Source organism: Piliocolobus tephrosceles, chromosome 6 (assembly GCF_002776525.5).
Source record: "Piliocolobus tephrosceles isolate RC106 chromosome 6, ASM277652v3, whole genome shotgun sequence".
In the NCBI taxonomy this organism is placed as follows: domain Eukaryota; kingdom Metazoa; phylum Chordata; class Mammalia; order Primates; family Cercopithecidae; genus Piliocolobus; species Piliocolobus tephrosceles.
Window position 1 is genome coordinate 2,009,219 of NC_045439.1, and position 17,291 is coordinate 2,026,509.

The window sequence follows — 17,291 nt, forward strand, 5'->3', positions numbered from 1 at the left end:
CTATAAATTAAACCTTATCGTAGATATGTGTGTGTGTATGTATGTATGTCTGGCCGGGCGCGGTGGCCCAAGCCTGTAATCCCAGCACTTTGGAAGGACGAGACGGGCATATCACGAGGTCAGGAGATCAAGACCATCCTGGCTAACACAGTGAAACCCCGTCCCTACTAAAAATACAAAAAAAAAATTAGCCGGGCGAGGTGGCGGGCGCCTGTAGTCCCAGCTACACGGGAGGCTGAGGCAGGAGAATGGCATGAACCTGGGAGGCGGAGCTTGCAATGAGCCGAGATCGCGCCACTGTACTCCAGCCTGGGCCACAGAGCGAGACTCCGTCTCCAAAAAAAGAAAAGAAAAAGCACAGTCTGTATAGGCCTTGGCACTATCTCTGGTGTCAGACATCCGCTGGGGTTCTTGGGATGTGTCCTCATGGATAGGGGGAGAAGTACTGAATACAAAATATGCTTTTTTGTTTCTGACTTCTTCTTTTTTTTTTTTTTTTGAGACGGAGTCTCTCTCTGTCGCCCAGGCTGGAGTGCAGTGGCCGGATCTCAGCTCACTGCAAGCTCCACCTCCCGGGTTCACGCCATTCTCCTGCCTCAGCCTCCCGAGTAGCTGGGACTACAGGCGCCCGCCACCTCGCCCGGCTAGTTTTTTGTATTTTTAGTAGGGATGGGGTTTCACTGTGTTAGCCAGGATGGTCTCGATCTCCTGACCTCATGATCTGCCCGTCTCGGCCTCCCAAAGTGCTGGGATTACAGGCTTGAGCCACCGTGCCCGGCCTTTTTTTTTTTTTTTTTGAGTGAAATCTCACTCTGTTGCCCAGGCTAGAGTACAGTAGCGTGATATCAGCGCACTGTAACCTCTGCCTGCCGGGTTAAAGTGATTCTCCTGTCTCAGCCTCCTGAGTAGCTGGGATTACAGGCCCCCGCCACCACACCCGGCTAATTTTTGTATTTTTAGTAGAGGTGGGGTTTCACCACGTTAGCGAAGCTGGTCTTGAACTCCTGACCTCTGGTGATCCACCTGCCTTGGCCTCCCAAAGTGCTGGGATTACAGGCATGAGCCAACGTGCGCAGCCTAAAAGCTCATTTATTGAAAGCCACTCAGTTACAGACTGGGACAACCTCAGAAAGCAGAGGAAATGCACCAGCTTTAAGTTTCTCTTATACGGGGGTCTTATCTGTATAAAGACTAAACTAAGCTGTGCCTATGTGCGGGTGGGCTGACAGCATGACAGAATTTATTATTCGGTTGATTTAAAGAAAACTATCCTTGACATTTTAGTATGCAAGTTCATAAAGCATAAGTATAATTATCTTGAAAACATATATTATTGTGTCTGTTGGAACACCTGGACTTTCCGTAGTTGTAGGAGTGTGTCCTTGCAGGTATCGTTAAGCTGTTTTCTCCTTTGTAAATATCTCAGTACGATCTGACTGGCAAGGAATGTCCCTTGCCAGTTTTAAGATGAAGTTGGTTTTAAGATGGTGTGATCCTGGCTCTCCTAGGCTCCTGTTTCCCTAATAGCAGAAAGAATATTACTTAAAGTTACTGAGGGCCGGGAGCAGTGGTTCATGCCTGTAATCCCAGCAATCTGGGAGGCTGAGGCAGCCAAATCACTTAAGCTCAGGAGTTCGAGACCAGCCTGAGCAACATGGTGAAACCCCATCTCTACAAAATACAAAAAGTAGCTGACAGCGTGGTGTATGCCTGTGGTCCCAGTTACACAGGAGGCCTACATGGGAGGAAGGACTGGGCCCCAGAGTTTGAGGCTGCAGTGAGCTGTGTCCATACCACTGCACTCCATCCTGGGTGACAGAGCAAGACTCTGTCTTTAAAAATTAATTTAAAAAATACTCCAGGCGCAGTGGCTCAAGCCTGTAATCCCAGCACTTTGGGAGGCTGAGGTGGGTGATCACCTGAGGTCAGGAGTTCCAGACCAGCCTGGCCAACATGGTGAAACCCCATCTTTACTAAAAATACAAAAATTAGCTGGGTGTAGTGGTACGTGCCTGTAGTCCTAGCTACTTGGGAGGCTGAGGCAGGAGAATCACTTGAACCTGGGAGGCAGAGGTTGCAGTTAACCAAGATCGCACCACTGCACTCCAGCATGGGCAACAGAGCGAAATTGTGTCTCAAAAACAAAAAAGTCTCTGCATGGTGGCTCACATCTGTAATCCCAGCACTTTGGGAGGCTGAGGTGGGTGGATCATCTGGGGTCAGGAGTTCAAGACCAGCCCGGCCAACATAGTGAAACCCCATCTCTACTAAAAATACAAAAATTAGCTGGGCATAGTGGTGGCCACCTGTAATCCCAGCTACTTGGGAGGCTGAGGCAGGAGAATCGCTTGAACCTGGAAGGCAGAGGTTGCAGTGAGCCGAGATTGCGCCATTGGATTCCAGCCTGGGCAGTAAGAGCGAAACTCCATCTCAAAAAAAAAAATGAATAAATAAATAAATAAATAACGTTACCAAAAAAGCAGTAGAAGAAATAAAAATAACTATATTAACAATGAAGTTTGTAGGGTAATGTGATGTAGTTAAATTCCCATCTTTCACATGGAGGAGTCAGTAGTGTCTAAAATGTGGTAAGTCAGAGAAAAGAGATGTTGTGCATGGCGCAGAGCTGTCCAGGTCACTGTCAGCAGAAGTACACACAGCAGGAGTCACAGGAAGCAGCTCTTGGGGAGACCCTGGGAAGATAAACTGGGGTGGGGAGGTTGGGGGCACAGTGTTACTTCCCATCGTAAACATCTCTGTCATTTGGGACTGTGAGTGTTTTGCTTTCATTCAAAAGACACTTTGTTGGCCAGCTATGGTGGCTTGTGCCTGTAACTCCAGCATTTTGGGAGGCCAAGGCAGGAGGATCGCTTGAGCCCAGGAGTTTGAGACCAGCCTGGGCAACACAGTGAGACCCTATCTCCATCACAATAATGTAATTTTTAATTATGTTTAAGTATGAAATTGTTTTTTTTAAAAAAAGATACTTCGTTGATTTGTTTGTTCATTTACAGTCAGGGTTTCTTTCTGTTACCCAGGCTGGAATGTAGTGGCGAGATCGCAGCTCACTGCAGCCTCAAACTCCCTGCCTCAAGCAATCCTCCTACCTCAGCCTCCCAAGTAGCTGAGACCATAGACGTGCACCACCACTTCTAGCTAATTTTTTAAACAACTTTTTGTAGAGCCAGAATCTCACCATGTTGCCCAGGCTGGTGTGGAACTCCTGGCCTCAAGTGATCCTCCCACCCTGACCTCCCAAAGCACTGGGATTTCAGGCCTAAGCCATCATACCCAGCCAAGACACTTTGTTAATTATAAAAATGTTTGGAGTCATCACCAATTTCAGAACTAAAAATGTAAGTTTGCAAAAAAATTGGGTTCCATTTACCATTTGGCAGAAGTCCCAGAAGAGAAGGTGTCTGAAACCAGCAGGCAGCTTGAGCCTCAAGAAACCATCTGCCTCCCTACTACGTCTGCCACTGGTTCTTGGTCCACCTGTGGAGCCATGAGGCTCAGGAGGGGTGTCCTTGCCTACTCCCAAGGGACAGCCCTCTAAATATTCAAAGGCAGCTCTCCTGCTCCCCTGAGCCTTGTCTTCTATAGGGTAAACTTTACCCACCTCTCCAGCTGTTTTATGGACAGCCTATATGATTCTTTCTGGCCAGAAACCCCAGCAACTCAGCATATACAGGGAGACAGGAGTGGTCCTCTGGCTGTTGCTGAGAACACACCAGTCTCCCACTCATCCACCTATCCATCCACCCACCCACCCACCTCCCTATCCACCCATCCACCCACTCATCCACCCATCCACCAATCCACTCACTCATCCATCCACCCACCCATCCACCCACCCATCCACCCACCCATCCAGCCAACCACCAATCCACTCACTCATCCATCCACCCACCCATCCATCCACCCATCCATGCACCCACTCACCCACCTCCTCATCCACCCATCCACCCACTCATCCACCCACCCACCCACCCACCCATCCACCCATCCATCCACTCACCCACCTTCCCATCCACCCACCCACCCATCCACCCATCCACCCATCTATCCATCCATCCACCCACCCACCTTTCCAAATATTTATCTATCCATCCACCCATCTATTCATCTAGCTGTCCATCCATCCATCCATGCATCCACTCACATGTCCATACACACACACATCTGCCCACTCATCCACCTGCTCATCCATTCATCTACCCATCCACCTACCCACCCTTCCATCTATCACTTCCTGATACCTTCTCAGAGCCAGCACCATGAGCTCTGCCCTTAGAGAACATCGAGTGCAAGGGCCAGACTGACCTGTAAGCCAGCAATGACCACATGGGATGAGAAGTGTTGGATGAGCCCCAGATGCAAGAGCATCAAAAAAGACTTCCTGTTTGGGGGAGACAGTGAGGAAGACACTTGAATAACCAGTCTCAGGTTAGGGCAGCAGAGAGCAGGAGAAGCAGGGAGTTCTTCACATGGCCAAGTCTGACCAACTCAGGGGTCAGGGCAGAGTAGAACAACAATGTCACCGGTAGTAGTGATTCTACAGCTGTCTCTAGCCTCCTTCTGCAGACACCCTCTCCAACTTCAGGAAAGGCTCTGCAGCAACAAACTCAGCTGTGGAGCCCCTCCTGCTTATGTCCTGGCCTGCTTCTCCCACTGGGTGTTCAACTTTGAGCTCTGAATTCCCCTCCGGAGCCTCCAATCGCTACCTATATAAATGAGAAACAAGGCTGAGTACGGTGGCTCATGCCTGTAATCCCAGCACTTTGAGAGGCTGAGGTGGGTGGACTGCCTGAGCTCAGGAGTTTGAGACCATCCTGGGCAACATAGCAAAAACCTGTCTCTACTAAAAATACAAAAAATTAGCCAGGCATGGTGGTACGTGCCTGTGGTCCCAGCTACTCAGGAGGCTGAGATGGGAGGATTGCTTGAACTAGGGAGGCAGAGGTTGCAGTGAACCAAGATTGCGCCACTGCACTTGAAAAAAAAAGGAAAAAAGAAAAGCACTGTGAAATGTTCTTGGGGGTTTGTGTGACAAGGGTTTACTGAGTACCTGGTATATGTCAGACACAGTTCTAGGTCCTGGGATAGCTGTGGGCCGAAGTCTTGCCCTCGAGGTCCTGTGAATTAGAGTGAGCACCAAAAGCATGCAGCACAGTAGGGCTCAAAAACCAGCAACCTCAAGAAGTGTCGCCTTCTTTTTCTTTTTTTTTTTTTTTTTTTTGAGACGGGGTTTCACTGTCACACAGGCTGGAGTGCAGTGGCAGGAACATGGTTCACTGCAGCCTCTACCTCCCCAGGCTCAAGTGATCCTCCCACTTCATCTTCTTGAGTACTTGGGACTACAGGTGTGTGCCAAGCCCGGCTAATTTTTGTATTTTTTGTAGAAATGAGGGCTGGGCATGGTGGCTTACACCTGTAATTCCAGCACTTTGGGAGGCCAAGGTGGGCAGATCATCTGAGGTCAGGAGTCCAAGACCAACCTGGCAGACATGGTGAAACCCTGTCTCTACTAAAAATATAAAAATTAGCCAGGTGTGGTGGTGCATGCTTGTAATCCCATCTACTCTGGAGGCTGAGACAGGAGAATCACTTGACCCTGGGAGGTGGAGGTTGCAGTGAGCCGAGATCGTGCCACCACACTCCAGCCTGGGCGATAGAGTGAAACTCCATCTCAAAAAAAAAAAAAGAAAAGAAAAGAAAAAAAAACGTCCGGGCATGGTGGCTCAGGCCTGTAATCCCAGCACTTTGGGAGGCCGAGGCAGGTGGACAGTTTGAGGTCAGGAGTTCACCACCAACCTGGCCAACATGGTGAAACCCCATCTCTACTAAAAATAGAAAAATTAGCCAGGTGTGGTGTTGCACACCTGTAATCCCAGTTACTTGGGAGGCTGAGTGAGGAGAATCACTTGAGCCTGGGAAGCGGAGGTTGCGGTGAGCTGAGATCGTGCCACTGCACTCCAGTCTGGGCGACAGAGTGAAACCTTGTCTCAAAAACAAGAAATGAGGTTTCACCAAGTTGCCCAGGCTGGTCTCGAACTCCTGGACCCAAGCAATCTGGCAGCTTCAGCCTCCCAAAGTGTTGGGATTACAGGCATGAGCCACTTTGTGTGGCCAAATGTCACTTTCTTAGCAACAATGCAGATGCAGGACTCCCCACTGCACACAGGGCCCTGGGCCTGGCTCTGGAGGGGATGCCAGGAGCCCCTCCAGCCCCTTCTTCAGCTGTTGAGGAATGTGCGCCCACAGATTCTGTTGGGGGAGTCTTTCTGCTGAGCCGGCTGTGGTTCTGGAAACGTCCTTTCCCCCTTAAAAAACCTTCAAGGCCAGGAGGCTGAGGCAGGAGAATGGCCTAAACCCGGGAGGCGGAGCTTGCAGTGAGCTGAGATCCGGCCACTGCACTCCAGCCTGGGCGACAGAGCCAGACTCCATCTCAAAAAAAAAAAACCTTCAAGGCCTCCTAGGTATGGCCTGTGGAGGGGGGTAATAAACATGAAGATGTGACCCTTCCTTCCCACAGGCCTCAACCTGCTCGTTCTGCTCAGCCTCCTCCAGCTCAGGGAGCAGGGCCCGCGGGCCACAGGTCGCATGGCTGCGGGAACAGTCCATCCTGCAATTGATAGGAAAAGATCCTGCGGCCGAATGTGGCCAAGCTGTTGATGGTCACTACGGAAGTGACCTCCGGAGACGGCACATCTGACTGGCCCCGGATGCCCACTCACAGCGATGGCACTGCCCAGACACGAGGCCTTCTTCTTCCATAAGACCCGGAGGCCTGGCCTGGAGGGCCTGGATAAGCACGCGCGGCAGGCTGGGAGGTTGGGGCTGGGCGTGTGGTGGGCACGGAGGGGCGGGGGAAGCTGGATGCTGCCGCAGGAAAGGCCCAGGCTCGCCTTCTTGTCAAGTTGTCATTGTCACCAAGTCCAGGACACAGCATCAGAGAAGAAGGTGGCTGCGGCAGGCAAGGCCAGGGCTGGGTGGGGGAGGGGCGCTGGGGGAAAAGAGCACCGACCGGTCTGGGAGAACAGCAGCCCCCCAGCAGGAAGGAAACGTGGCCTGCAGGAGGTGCCCTCTGGGCTCAGGAAAGGGAAGAAGCGGCGCCGGCCACGCCCAGGCCACGCCCCCGATGCCACTGCCCCCCATCAGTGGTGCGCCTCCAGAGACCCGGGCGCACCCTCAGCCAAAACCCTTGTCAAGCGTCCTGAAGCCGGCTGGCCGCCCGCCTGTCCCTGCCGCGTCCCCCGCCACCCGGAGGGCAGGAAGGCGCGCCCGGCTGCCTTTGCTTGGCTTCTCCAACGTCCCCCAGCCGGTGCGCGCTCACCCCTACACCCGAGCCTTGGCAGGTTCAGGGCCGTGGGGGCGGCCGCCCTGGGACAGTCACAGGCCCCCGGGAAGGGTCTGCCGGGTTGGACCCTATCTGAGCGTGGGCCAGGGTCAGTAGAATGTGTTCTACTACCTGGACAGTAGAAGGTATTCGGGAATGGAGAGAGCCAGGGCCTGCCCACTTGCTCGCCCCGGGGAGCACCTTCTCCCCAGAAAGAGGCTCTGCCTGAGGGGCTGCTCAGGGCCTCTCATCTGAACCTTCCTGGGAACAGGAAGCCTAGACCTAGGGATGATCACAAACATAGGACAAGAACACCAGCCACAAGCCACCACAGCGGCTGCCACCATCGACCTGCACCCACCTGGGGACTGTCACTTTTTTTTTTTTTTTTTTTTTAACAGGGATTGATCTCTGCTTACTGCAGCCTCCACCTCCCTGGCTCAAGAGACCCTCCCACCTCAGCCTCCCCAGTATCTGGGACTACAGGCGCAGGCCACCATGCCTGGCTAGTTTTTTAATTTTTTGTAGAGATGGGGTCTCAATATGTTGCCCAGGATGGTTTTGAACTCCTGAGGTGAAGCGATCCTCCTTCCTGGGGTTCCCAAAGTGTGGGAGTATAGGCTCCCGACCCAGCGCCCAGCCCATTGGGAAGCAGGAGTCCAGGAGAGCCAGAGCAATGCCTTTGTAAGTTCAGCTCCATCCTGAGACTAACAAGGCACATTCCTTGCCAGCCACGACTTGTGGTCACAAGATGCTCACAATTAAGGGAACAGCCTAAAGATACGTGCAAGGACACACTCCTACGAGAGAAAGACAGATGTCCCCATACTCGTAACAAGTTATGCTTTCAAAATAATTACAGCTATCCTTTGATGTACTGACACTAAAGTGTCAAGGATAGTTTTCTTTTTGTTTTGGTTTTTGGGTTTTTGGGGGGTTTTTAGGTTTTTTTAGACAGGATTTCGCTCTGTTGCCCAGGCTGCAGTGCAGTGGCACTATCATAGCTCAGTGCAGCCTCAGCCTCCTGGCTTCACGATCCTCCCACCTTGGCCTCCCAAAGTATTGGGATTAGCCACCTCACCTCGCCCGGCTTGTTACTCCATTAACAAGTGATTCCACCTGACCAGCCAGCATCCAGGGGGATTGCGCCCAAGAAGGATGGTACCAGGGCCCCTTATAGTAGTCAGAGCCAGGAATGGGCCTGGGATGGCCATACTCCAAGGTCCAGCGGACAGCCCCAGGCAGCAGGGAGGGCAGGCCTCAGGGCAGAAGGTGACCAGCGGCTGGGACCCAGACCAAGGCTGCAGCCCTGAGGTGCCACACAGGGTCAGGCAGACAGGTACCAACAAGAATGCTGCAAAAGGGAAGGGACCCATCCAGTTGGATGGGCTGTGAGAGGTTCTGTGCAGAGCCACCTAGCAGGAACCAACCTGGTCAAACCTTCTGGCCTCAAATCTGGCTCGGCTCCTGGGGCTGAGCTGGAGGCCAGGAGGGGAATGGGGAGAGCAGGGCCAGTCATGTGGCTCTAGGGATCCTGTGGCAGGGAGTCAGGCCAGGCCTGAGACTCCCTCTGCAGGGGTCAGAGGCCCAGTTCTGGGCCCCACGTACCAGCCTGTGACCAAGCTCTAGGCTCTTCTGACCAAGGCCAGACTTTTCCTGCAAGGTCGCCTGAGACCAACCCTGGGGGGAATTGGACAGTGGAGCCTCAAGAGCCCACATCTTGACAGGGCCCCGCACTGCCACCTCCTATCTATGGAACACCCCATCCTTCGTCTTTTCAGGGCAGTTCAGACGTTGGAGGAAGAGACAAAGAGCCTTGAATGTCACAAAAAGGAGGTTGGACTTTATCCTGCAGGCAATCAGAAGCCAGAAAGGTTTCCGGATGGATGAGGTGATCACATTTGAGTTTCCACAGGCCACTGTGTGAGCATGCAGAAACAGTGTGGCTGGGGACAGGAACCCCAGTGAATGGCACTGCTGTCCATGAAGAGGGGCAGCAGGGGCCTGGGCTGTGCAGGGACCAGAGGGTACAGCAAAGGGCCTGGTGTCCAGAGAAAGCCCAGGGATGCCCCGGGACTGTCGTACCACCATGGGTCTTTGGGTGCCGTCCCTTTCCTTGAAGATCCAGCAGAACGGGTGCTGCTTGATTTCCCAGAAGCCCTTTGTGGAGAGTACCTCACCCCATCCCCCACCCCTGCCACACAGACTGCTACAGACACCCAGACACCTGAGCTCCAGCCGGGGCAGGCTGCAGGATGCCCAGCCGTGTCCCCAGGATGCCTCACACGCTGTCCTGAAAACTGACCTGTAACTGCAGCTCTTGGAGCTTTCCGGAACCCAGATCCCCACCTGAGATCAAACCAAAGACCTGGTTTAAGGTCCTTGGTTTGGCTTGTTGCCTCCCATTGCTGCCCTAGTTCACTGTCTTTTTTTTTTTTTTTTTTTTTTTGAGATGGAGTCTTGCTCTGTCGCCCAGGCTGGAGCACAGTGGCACAATCTCGGCTCACTGCAAGCTCCACCTCCCGGTTCGTGCCATTCTCCTGCCTCAGCCTCCCGAGTAGCTGGGACTACAAGCACCGCCACCACACCTGGCTAATTTTTTCGTATTTTTAGTAGAGACAGGGCTTCACCGTGTTAGCCAGGATGGTCTCGAACTCAACCTTGTGATCTGCCCACCTCACCTCCCAGAGTGCTGGGATTACAGGTGTGAGCCACCATACCCGGTTAACTTCGCTATGTCTTTAGGCCAGCCCTGACTGCCCTGAGCCTCAGCTTGCCCAGGCCCTTGCAGAGTGATGGGGTCACAGAGAGGTACAGACACACAGTAGAACAACAGACATGTACATGGGGGGTGGCACATGTGACCATGGGAACAGAGAAGAGGGACAGGGAGGAGGTCAGGGTGGGGACATCAGAGTTGGTGCTTGAAGGTGGGATGAGGCAGAGCCAGGGGTTGCCATCACCTCCCTCTCCCCCAGGCACCAGCACCCAGCACTGGCTCTTGCCCATGGGCAGGAATGATGAACGGATGTCATTAGCAGCAGCTCCCAGTAACTACCAATAGGTGTGAAGCCCGGTAGAATTACAGAGGCCTGACATGCTGCAACCTGCACTTTGGCAGCACATACCTGGGCTTTGAAGTAAGTCTCATTATCTCCAGTTCACAAATGAAGGGACTGAGGGCCAGGATGGTGTAAGTCACTGTCAGTGAGCAGCCATCCTTGTGGGGTGGGAGTGTAGCCCTGGGGGTCCAGAGTGGGCAGGGTGCTGAAGTCCCTTCCCTGCATCCCTGGGCAGCTAGGTGTGCCCTGCCAGAGCCTTACAGAATCTCCAGTCTTGGGACAGGAGATCCCTTAAAGCGAAGCCGAGGGTGAGCCCCCAGGAGAGGGGATCCGAGGGCCCAGCCCATCTCCTTCCCTCCAGCCTGCCCTGAGTTTCTGAGTTGGGTGACGGGGGCCCAGGAGAGCAGGAATTGTGGGCGAGGCTGGCCTCCCTGAGCCTAGGTGGATCAGGGACAGTTTCTTGGAGGAGGATGTGCCTGAGCTGAACCTTGAAGGCCGTGTCCAGTTTTCACTAGAGAGGATGGAAGCAGGGATGTGCTGGGATCAACCAACATCCCGAGCAAGGATGGGGCCAGAGGGCAGGCAAGGGAGTGACGAGCGGCAGGTGAAGCCAGGGGAGCTGGAATGGAGGACCGAGGGGAGCAGGAGCCAGGGCGGGCCTCCTTCAGCATTTGGGGCCTCACAGATACCAGCAGGTCACTTCTGTGTAAAGCTCTGTAGCAGCACCAGGGAGGCCTGGGGAAGCACCTCCCAGACACACAGCCTACACTGTTTGCCTGCAAGATCAGCCCTCCTGGGGCAGCACCACTGCCCAGTTACAGTCGGGTCTGGTCAGTGCCAGAGACCAGGAGGGCACAGGGGCACGGAAGTCAGGGGATTGGAGACCAGCCGCCCTGCTCCAAGAGAGGCCTCAGAGGAGCCAGCTCCACTGAGCCCTCCCCATGGCCAGCCAGTGGCACGCGCCCCTCTGAGGAGGTAAGAAATCCAAGCCTGACAACAAGCCAGATGGATTGTTTCTCCCGGGATGGCAGGCCCCGAGCCAGTGCCTGCAGGCCCAGGCCTGACTGCCAGCCCCCAGCCCCGCCTCCCTCCTGGCACTGCCTGGCACTCCACTCAGCTGGGCCATGGGCAAGGCTGCTTTGATGGTGGAAATGCACAGTCACAGCTGCCCATAGGTTTGGGAGCACCTGGAGCTGAGCCTGAGGCTGTAGGGGCTCCAGGCGCCATCCTGCCTGTGTGATCTAATGGCTGGTTAATTTGCCTCTCTGGGCCTTGGTTTCCTCGTCTGTCAAATAGGAGTGACAGCAGTGCTTACTTCCTGGAGGCTGTTTGAGGATGAAAGGACAATGTGTGTGAAAAGCCCCAGGGAGCTACAGCTAGGGCGCAGCGGAGGAAGGATTAGGCAGCACCCCACAAAGCAAAGTCAGAGCTACCTGACAAGTCCACACACCTTCAAGGAGGTCAGGAGGTGGCGGAATGTGCCCGGGAAGGCTTCCAGCAGGAAGGTCCTGGAACATCTGCCAGTGCTTGAACCCCTTAGCATCCTTCCAGCAATGGAGCGCCTCGCTGCGCCTCCAGACCTAGCTGCAGGTCCTCCCCTCTTCTACGGAACATCCCGTGAGCCCCCTGCCCCTCCTCCCCACCAAGCCCTGCAGTGTGTCCCTGGGCTTTCAAGACTGGAATGGCCACCGTGTGCGATGGCTCATGCCTGTAATCCCAGCATTTTGGGAGGCTGAGGCGGGCGGATCACCAGGTCAGGAGTTCGAGACCAACCTGGCCAACATGGTGTAACCCCATCTCTACTTAAAATACAAAAATTGGCCAGGCATGGTGGTGGGTGTCTGTAGTCCCAGCTACTCAGGAAGCTAAGGCAGGAGAACTACTTGAACCCAGGAGACAGAGGTTGCAATGAGCTGAGATCGTGCCATTGTACTCCAGCCTGGTTGACAGAGAGAGATTCTCTGTCTCAAAAAAAAAAGAAAAGGAAAAAAAACAAAGAAGAGGCCAGCTGCGGTGGCTCACACCTGAAATCCCAGCACATTGGGAGGCCGAGGCTGGCGGATCATGAGGTCAGGAGATCGAGACTATCCTGGCAAACACAGTGAAACCCCGTCTCTACTAAAAATACAAAAAATTAGCTGGGCGAGGTGGCGGGCGCCTGTAGTTCCAGCTACTCGGGAGACTGAGGCAGGAGAATGGCGGGAACCCGGGAGGCGGAGCTGGCAGTGAGCCGAGATCACACCACTGCACTCCAGCCTGGGCGACAGAACGAGACTCCGTCTCAAAAAAAAAAAAAAAAAAAAAAAAAAAAAAGAGTGGAATGACTGGAGACACGGGTCATGGCCCATCATCATCAGGGGAGAAGGTGACCAGCACCATCGCTGTCCAGGGGCCCGGGCAACTTCCGGGATGCCCAGGGAGTCCCTCCGCAGCCCCCGCCCAGCTGGGAGTGCCCTGCTAAAGCTGTTCCTTCCTGGGACGAGGGAGGCAGGCATTGGCTCTGGAATGCTCCAGTACTAAGAGGAGCAAGTTCCAAGTTCCCGTCAGCAGCCCCAAAACTACTTGGCAGGTAGCGGAGTCCCACCCCAGAGGCCTAATTCCACACATGGTGTGACATGGGCTCCCAGCACATGGGTCTTCAGTCAGTGGCCCAAGGTCACGTCTCTGCGTCACCACCTAGCCCCTGTGTCACCACCTAGCCCCTGTGTGGCCTTGAGCAAGTTGCTCAACTCCTCTGACTGTTCACTCACCTAAAAAGTTGTGGGTGACAATTGTATGACCTTCCTCTAGGGAGAGCTGCGAACGCTTATCAAGTTAAGTACCAAAAAGAAGTCAGAGGTGAAAAACTTTTTTTTTTGCAGATGAAGTTTCCCTCTGTCACCCAGGGTGGAGTGCAGTGGCACGGTCGCAGCTCAGGTTCTAAGCCCCGCATGCATTAGGTATTTGTCCTCATGCTCTCCCTCTCCTTGCCTCCCCAACCCCTGACAGGCCCCACTGTGTGATGTTCCCCTCCCTGGGTCCATGTGTTCTCATTGTTCAACTCCCACTTATGAGTGAGAATATGTGGTGTTTGGTTTTCTGTTCCTGTGTTAGTTTGCTGAGAATGATGGTTTCCAGCTTTATCATCCATGTCCCTGCAAAGGACATGAACTCATTATTTTTTATGGCTGCATTTAAAAAAAATTTTTGTAGAGGTGAGGTTTCACCATATTGCCCGGGCTGGGTCTTTGTATGAACATATGTTATCGTTTCTCAAGGGTAAATGACTAGAAGTGGGACTCTATATATACACACACGTTAAATTTTATAAGAAGGCCGGGTGCAGCAGCTCACGCCTGTAATCCTAGCACTTTGGGAGGCCGAGGTGGGAGGATCAACTGAGGTCAGGAGTTCGAGACCAGCCTGGCCAACATGGTAAAACCCTGTCTCTACTAAAAATACAAAAATTTGGCCGGGCACAGTGGCTCAAGTCTGTAATCCCAGCACTTTGGGAGGCTGAGGTGGGTGAATCACAAGGTCAGGAGTTCAAGACCGGCCTGGCCAATATGGTGAAACCCCATTCTACTAAAAATACAAAAATTAGCCGTGAATGGTGGTGGATGCCTGTAGTCCCAGCTACTTGGGAGGGTGAGGCAAGAGAATTGCTTGAACCTGGGAGGCAGAGGTTGTAGTGAGCTGAGATCCGGCCACTGCACTCTAGCCTGGGTGACAGAGCAAGACTCCATCTCAAAAAAAAAAAAAAAAAAAAAAAAAATTTGTGTAAGAAAATTAAGAAACTGCCAAGCTGTTTTTCAAAGGGGCTGAGCCATTTGCAATCGCACCAGCAACATAAGAGAATTCCAGGTGCCCCACATCCTCAGCAAAACGATACCAGCAGGCATCTTCATTTTAGCCTCGGCAGCAGGTCTGATGATGACTAATGATGATCCTTTCATGTGCTGATATGTCACGCATATCTCTGCTGAAGTGTCTGTTCAAATATTTTGCTCATTTTTTATTAGATTGTTTGCCTGAGTTATAAGAGTGTTTTGTTTTGTTTTGTTTTGTTTTGTTTGAGAGACGGAGTCTTGCTCTGTTGCCCAGACTGGAGTGCAGTGGTGTGATCTTGGCTCACGGCAAGCTCTCCCTTCCGGGTTCACGCCATTCTCCTGCCTCAGCCTCCCGAGTAGCTTGGACTACAGGCACCCGCCACCACGCCTGGCTAATTTTTTGTATTTTTAGTAGAGACGGGATTTCACCAGGATGGTCTTGATTGCCTGACCTCGTGATCTCCCCGTCTCGGCCTCCCAAAGTGCTGGGATTACAGGCTTGAGCCACCGCGCCCGGCCCCAAGAGTGTTTTTATATATTCTGGATACAGGTCCTTTATTAGGTTTCTGTTTTGCATCTTGCAGCTTAGGAACCAGAGCTCTAATAAAAACAAGGACACGAATACCAGTGCAGTCACTGCTCCTCTGGCATCAGCACCTGAAGTCACAATGAGGCCTCCTGTGCAGCTGTAGCCCCGAGGCTTGTGATTCCTCCATGGAAATGTAGATCCTTGAAGACATTTACCTCTCTCTAAAAGAGAGGTTTCATCCAAATTAAAAATACAATTTAGAGGTAGCTTTTCTTTCTTCCTTTCTTTCTCTCTTTCTTTTTCTGGGGCAGGGTTTCCTCCCGTCGCCCAGGCTACAGTGCAGTGGTGTGATGATAACTCACTATAGCCTCAACTCTCTGGGAACAGATGATCCTCCCACCACAACCTCTCAAGAAGCTGGATGGGATACAAGCGTGTGCCACCATGCCTGGCTAAGTTTTTGTATTTTTAGTAAAGATCGGGTTGCACCGTGGTGCCCAGGCTGGTCTGGAACTCCTGACCTCAGGTGATCTGTCCACCTAAACCTCCCAAAGTGCTGGGATTACAGGCATGAGCCACTGTGCCTGACCAAGGCAGTCTTCTTTATCAATGCAAAACCAAAATGATTGAGCGCAGGGGAACCTCTTTGCATCTTCTTCATCTGCACACTCAGCTTCCCCAGGTAGACTGAAGAGGAGGGGAGCCACGTGGTTCTGCACTACTCTGCCACTAATAGAAGGCTTTTCCGTAGGATTTTTTTAGCTTGCCTTTTATTTGTTTGTTTGAGACAGAGTCTTGCTCTGTCACCCAGGTCGAAGTGCAGTGGCACAAGCTTGGCTCACTGCATCCTCCGCCTCCCGGGTTCATGCAATTCTGTGCCTCAGCCTCCCCAGTAGCTGGGACTACAGGCGCCTGCCACCACACCTGGTTAATTTTTGTTTTTTTAGTAGAGACAGGGTTTCACCATCTTGGCCAGGCTGGTCTTGAACTCCTGACCTCGTGATCCACCCGCCTCAGCTTCCTAAAAGTGCTGGGATTACAGGCGTGATCCACCATGACAGGCCTTGTTTGTCTTGTTTTTTTAATACCCTGACTTGATCAGCTTACCTTTTTTTTTTTAGAGACAGGGTCTCCCTCTATCACCCAGGCTGGAATGCAGAGGTTGATGTGATTGAGGCTCACTGCAGCCTCAAACTCCTGGGCTCAAGCAATCCTCTTGCCTCAGCCTCCCAAGTAGTTGGCACTACAGGTGCACTCCACCACAGCTAGCTAATTTTTTTTATTTTGTAGAAATGGGGTCTCACTGTGTTGTACAGACTGGTCTCGAATTTTTGGCCTCTAATGATCCTCTTGCCTCAGCCTCCCAAAGCTCTGGGATTACAGCTGTGAGCCACTGCACTTGGCCAGGAACCAGCTGGGCACAGTGGCTCACACCCGTAATCCCAGCACTTTGGGAAGCCGAGGCGGGCAGATCACCTGAGGTCAGGAGTTCGAGACCAGCCTGGCCAACATGGCGAAACCCCGTCTCTACTAAAAATATAAAAGTTAGCCGGGTGTGGTGGCACATACCTGTAATCCCAGCTACTGGGGAGGCTGAGGCAGGAGAATCGCTTGAACCCAGGAGACAGAGGTTGCAGTGAGCCGAGATGGTGCCACTGCCCTCCAGCCTGGGCAACAAAGCAAGACGCCATCTCAAGAAAAAAAAAGGGGGAGGGCCAGGCATGGTGGCTCACGCCTATAATGCCAGCACTTTGGGGGGCCGAGGTGAGCGGATCATGAGGTCAAGAGATCAAGACCATCCTGGCTAACACGGTGAAACCCCGTGCCTACTAAAAACATACAAAAAATTAGTTGGGTATGGTGGCGCATGCCTGTAGTCCCAGTTACTTGGGAGGCTGAGGCAGGAGAATAGTGTGAACCCGGGAGGCAGAGCTTGCAGTGAGCCAAGCTCGCGCTACTGCACTCCAGCCTGGGCGACAGAGTGAGACCCTGTCTCCAAAAAAAAAAAAAAGAAAGAAAGAAATCTGTACACAGATGGCCATGGCAGCTTTGTTCATAATTGCCAAACTTGCAAGCAACCAAGATGTCCTTCAGTAGGTCAATGGATAAATAAACTGTGGTACATCCAGAGAATGAAATATTTTTCGGCACTAAAAATAAATGAGCTATCAAGCATAAAAAGGCATGGCTGGGCACAGTGGCTCATGGCCTGTAATCCCAGCAATTTGGAAAGCTGAGGCAGAAGGATCACTTGAACCCAGGAGTTTGAGATCAGCCTGGGCAACATAGTAAGACCCCTATCTCTACAAAAAATAAACAAAATTAGCCAGTGTGATGGTGTGAACTTTGTAGTCCCAGTTGCTTGAGAGGCTGAGATGGGAGGATGGCCTGAGCCCAGGAGGTTGAGGCTATAGTGAGTTAAGATTGCACCACTGCCCTCCAGCCCAGGCGACAGAGTGAGACCCTATTTAAAAAAACAAACAAACAAAACAAAACAAAACAAAAAAATGCCAAAAAACAAAACAAAAAACCTAAAATACAAAAAACTGAAA